The sequence below is a fragment of the Durio zibethinus genome, chromosome 3 (genome assembly GCF_047325235.1).
Source record: "Durio zibethinus cultivar Kanyao isolate XHJ-2024 chromosome 3, ASM4732523v1, whole genome shotgun sequence".
Classification (NCBI taxonomy): domain Eukaryota; kingdom Viridiplantae; phylum Streptophyta; class Magnoliopsida; order Malvales; family Malvaceae; genus Durio; species Durio zibethinus.
The window spans coordinates 31,210,185-31,215,846 of record NC_143164.1 but is presented as its reverse complement, the minus strand read 5'-3'; the positions used below and the strand labels follow the sequence as shown (position 1 = coordinate 31,215,846).

The 5,662-nt window shown below is 29.2% G+C and overlaps 1 non-coding gene across 1 annotated transcript; it reads left to right on the top strand.

Annotated features, from left to right (window-relative positions):
- Positions 1–325: 325 nt before the first annotated feature.
- Positions 326–432, top strand: LOC149519746 (small nucleolar RNA R71). The gene has a single exon (XR_016341142.1). It is a non-coding gene; the product is annotated as a small nucleolar RNA R71 (small nucleolar RNA).
- Positions 433–5,662: the final 5,230 nt, after the last annotated feature.

Genomic DNA, 5,662 nt, shown 5'->3' with positions numbered 1-5,662 from the left:
GATATAACAAGACATAAAAAAATTTTGTATAGGATTCATATGGTTGGCTTAGGGTTGGTTTTCTAAGGCTTCAATCTTTTTAATAAGGGCAGCTAATTGGTAATTGAAGAAGGTGATATCATTATTCTCAAACAAACTAGTAGACTTTTTACTTACCTTCCTCTCTATACCCTACTAGTAGTTGTTAACAACCATCTCTTCAATAAGCTTATTTGCTTTCACAAAACTCTTACTCATAACTGCCCCTCCAATAGATGAGTCTAAGGTGGTTCTCATAGGTGGTTTGAGACTACTATAAAAAATTTAAATTTGAAGCCACTGGAGTAATCCATGACGTGGGCATTTTTTTAACAGCTCTTTAAATCACTCCCATCCATCATGTAATATTTCACCATCTGTGTGCATGAATATGGTGATCTCATTCCTTAGCTTAGCCATCTTAGCTGGTGAAAAAAACTTTGCTAGAAACTTTTAAACTAAATCATCCCATGTAGTGATTGAGCTAAGTGGTAATAATGTCAACCAACTATTCACCTTATCTTTAAGAGAAAAAAAATCTTAGTCTAACAACTTCATCAAAAACATTATTTTAGTAAAAAGTATCACATAATTCAAGAAAGTTAAAAAGGTGAAGATTAAGATCATTGCTTGGTAGCCCTCTAAAATGCACAAAAGTCTAGACCATTTGTATTATTGAAGGCTTGATCACAAAATCGTTTGCTTAATGGTTGGTCTTCTAATTGATGCTTAAAAATCATCAGAATTGGCAACTGTATAGTTTATTAAGGTTCTTTGCCCCTCATTGTTTGCATTAGCCATGGGTGTTGGTGTACGTGGTGCTGATTGCTATTTTCTTCTTCATTTGAACGTCCTTTCAACTTCTTGATCAACTGGAGTTAAGTCAACACTTTTGGATCTATGCTTGCAAATAAGAAAAGATCAAACAAAAGTAAAAGTAAAGAAGATAAAAAGAATTGAGATTATAAGAGTTTAAGAAATCTTTAATAATATTGAAAACACTACTATAATCTTCGGTAATGGTACCAAAAACTTGATTACTACTTTTAATATAGCTTGTAAGTGCACATATCAAGTAATAAATGTAAGTATTATAATATCATCTCCTCAAACATTATAAATTGTAATTGTTGAGCTGCTCTTCAAATACCAAAGGTGAGATATTAGAATCCTATATCTAAACAAATGAAAACTTGGGTTTGGTTGCAAAGAAAAGAATAGAAAAGATTAAAGGTAATGTAGGCTTAGATCTCACTTAACCAACTATTACTTGGTAAGCTAGAGATAAGAGCCAAAATAGAATCTTAAAAGAAATAAGTGAAAACTTGAAAATAAAAAAAAAATAGGAATTGTTAAATTGCTTGTAAAAAAAAAAAAAGAAAGATTACATAAAAGTAAACTTTGTATATCACCAAAAGACTATGGCTAAAACTTCTAAAGAAATAAATAGTGCTTAAATAGAACTTAAAGTAAAAGATTATTTTGCTGAAATTTAGAAAGGACAAGAATTGAAATTAAAACAATAAAAGAAAAGATTTTTGAAAAATACTTATTTGATTGAAAAAAAAATTTAGAGAAAATAAAACTTTGTTATTGGCAAATCTATTACCAGAGCCAATAACTAAACTAAACAAATAAAAGAACTCAGAACTAAAAGAGAAAAGCGAAGTAAGGAATAAGATGATGGGATGGGGTGAATGGCTGTCCTATTTATAGTGAGGGGTTTGGCCAAAAGAATAGGGATTACAATATGTGTTTTCAAATTCAAACACTAAATGATAAGACTCATCTTCATCTTTTAAGGAGGTATGATTGAATGAGACTCTTCTTGCTTAAGTGTGATTAAATGAATCAAGTCTTTAAAATGCAATCTTACCCTTTGATCAATGCTTGATTAAATCTTGACAAATCACTACTTTTATATTCAACTAAGATATCCAAATCTTGAAGAGATAAGGTCTTCTTTTAGTAAAAGTCTTCAATGTTAAGTTAAAGTGTCATTATTTCTTTTAAATTCTCCTTGTCTAAATGTATCTAGTCTTCATATTAGTGAAAATTGCATGAAGTCCTTGAATAGAGTCTTGGTCGAATGAAAAAGATAAGAATCATTGTGCATGCTTAACTTAATCAAAAAAGGTTTTTCTTGGATAAAAACACCTTGGCCAATCATGTAAGAGCCCATGGTAGTTAGAAATTCTTTAAATATCATATGTGTACTTGATTTCTTTTTAGAAGTAGGCTAGCTAAATACATATAAAATCATTATGTAGTCAAACTTTCTTCATGGCTAAGCAAAAGAATCACAAATAAAATAAATCATTTTGGCTGAATATAAGGGAGAGCTCATGTGCAAGTAAAACTCCTCTTTTGGCTACATGGATGAAAAGATTACACCCAAGGTGGTTCATTTATGAGCTTCCAATAGTGGGCCAAAAAAGCTCTTTGCATGCTTGCATGCATGGATTGCGTAAAAATGATGTTCATGGGCTTGAAACCCTAAAATCATGAAAACAACATAACAAATCCTAAAAATATCCAAAATTTAAAATTTACCACCTTTTTTAACTTGTAAAAATACTATATAGTTAGGTGGTATCAATATATTAAAATTAAAAATTATCATACACATGTAGCATGTTTGTAATCAATGATGGATCAAGAAAAAAAAATTGAGCATGAAAATTAAAAAAAGTTAATAAACTTTGCTTTAGTTGAACAAAAAGCATAAAATGGTAAGTATACCATAAGGAAGATAGATGTAAGAATGAGAAGAATGATAAGAAGAAATAAAAAAGAAAATTCATTTGGGAGTAATTGAAAAACTAATAAGATGAGTGGGGGAAACAAATAGAATTAAAAAATAAAAAAGGAAAAAATATTTTTAGCAATTGCATCTTTTAGCATGCTTCTCATCATAAAAAAAGGCAATTGCATCATTAAAATAAATAGTTGCATTTCAATTAGAACATATTTGCATTGATAGGGTAGAAACTTGCATGTGCACCTATAGAAAAAAAAGTCGCATTCTGAGGATAAATATTTGCATTGCATTTTAGTTGACAAGCATTTGTATCATTATAATAGGAATCTATATAACCAGCCTTGAAGGAAATGTTTTCATCATTGGGATAAGTATTTGCAGTAGTATCCATTTAAAGGCATCTGCATCGTAAGAAGAGAATGTTATTTCCATCATTGGTTATGGTCTTCACATTTTTATCTTTGTATGTTCATGTTGGACAAGATATTTACATTTACACAAAGACACTTGCATTTGTGTCATGGTAAAGATCATTGTCATTTTACATCATGATAGTTGATCATTTATGTTTGTTTTCTTATAATAAGGTTATGTATTTACATCTTTATGATTTTAAGGATCAACGCATTCACATTATCAAAGTTAGGATTTGCATTCATATGTTTGGATAAGTGTTTACATCATGCATCATTGGAGTATATATTAGCACGTGCATATTTTTATAGAATTCTTGCATCTACCACATTAAAGGTAGCCACAAAAATTGCATTTTAATAAAAGTCATATACTTTTAGCAAAGAAATTAACTGGTAAGAGATTTTGCATTTTCATCTTCGAGCATTTGCATCATGAAAAAAAAAAGCATTTGTATTTGTATATTCACATAAAGCATTTGTATAATTCAAAAATGCAAAAAAATAAAAAAGAAAGAGTTAGTAAAAAACAAAAAAAAAAGTCTATTAAAGGGAAAATAAAAAAAGGGAAAAGAATCTCTCAATTCAAGAGACAAGAAAAAAAGTTTGCCAAGAAAAAGAAAAGATAGAAAAGCTTATAAGAAAGGATGAAAAGGTATATGATAAGGAAAATTTTTTCTTAGAAAGAGAAAGTATTGAGGATTGTTGAAAATTTGAGATTTTCGAGATAATATTTAGTGAAGATGAGTTTTTAAGCCTAATCTAGCTGGCATTAAAATTGTTAAGCCTAGTTAAATTGGCACTAGATAAGAGATGTAAGCCTAATCTAGCTAGCATTTGGATTATTAAGACTAGCTAAATTGGTACTAGATGACAAATTTAAGCCCAATTTGCTTGGTATTGACGTTTAAGCCTAGTGAAGTTGGCATCAATTAAGTTTTAAGCCCAATCTAGATAGCATAGACGTTTAGGCCCAATGAAGCTATCATTAGTTGAGTTTTAAACCTAATATAGATAGCATAGAGGTTTAAGCCTAATGAAGTTGGCATCAGTTGAGTTTTAAACCCAATCTAGCTCGGTCACTCTAATTTTCGACTTGTAGTCTAATCCTAGTCTTTTTATTTTTTGATTTGCAGTTTAGTCTGGATCATTTAATTTTTTAACTTACGGTTAAATCCCGATCACCTCATTTTTTGACTTGTAATTCAATCCTCGTCACTCTAATTTTTGACTTGTAGCTCAATCTTGGGCATTTTATTTTTTGATTTGTGATTCAATCTCAATCATCCAAATTTTGACTTACAGTTCACTTCAGATCACCTTGATTTTTTATTTGTAGCTCAATCCTGGCCATTTTATTTTTTGACTTGTAGTTTAATCTTGGTCACTTAATTTTGAACTTGCGATTTAGTCTTAGTCATTTTATTTTTTGACTTACGGTTAATCCCGATCATTTTATTTTTCCACTTACTATTTAAACCTAGTCACTTTAATTTCCTAACTTGCGGTTTAGTTTTGATTTGTGATTCAATCTTGATCATCTAATTTTTGACTTGCAGTTCACTTTAGATCACCTTGATTTTTTATTTGCAGCTCAATCTTGGCCATTTTATTTTTCAACTTGAGGTTTAGTCTTGGTCACTTAATTTCGGACTTGCGGTTCAGTTCTAGTCATTTTATTTTTTGACTTGTAATTTAATCCTGATTATTTCATTTTTTGACTTCCTATTCAAACCTAGTCACTTTAATTTCCTAACTTGCGATTTAGTTTTCAATCATTTCATTTTTCAACTTGTGGTTCAATCCCCGATCATTTGATTTTCTGACTTGCTGTTTAGTTTTAGTCACTTCACTTTTTGACTTATAGTTTAGTTTCTATCATTTCATTTTTTGAATTACGATTTAGTCCCAGTTATTTATTTTTTTACTGCGGTTTAATCTTAATCATTTAATCTTTGATTTACGCTTTAGTACCGGTTACTTTATTTTTTTTACTTGTGATTCAATCTCGATCATTTATTTAACTTACTATTCAATCCTAGTCATTTTTTTTCAATTTCGGATGCCTCTAACGAAAAAAGTTTTTTAAAAAAAAGAAAAAAGCAGAAAAAAATCTTTTAATCTTTAATCACAGACAAAATTATTGTTTCGTTTTTGCATTATTCTTAATTCCTAGAAATATGTAAAAAGAGGCCATTATAGATACTAAATTTTATCCAAACAAGTTCTAGTTAGTTGTGATGCTTTTAAAATTGCGACCCAATTAATGTTCAAGTTTTCTATAAAATTTATGAATGTTTAAAGATTTTTAAATAAGTTGATTTTTATGAAATGCGAAAAAGATAGTAAAAATCAAAGAAAAAGGTCAAAAGTCAACCTAAAGTCAATTTAATCATACTTGTTTGAAAATTGGTTGATTTTGGTAAAAAATAGGTTAGACATTGGATTTTTGAAGACTTCACAACAAAAT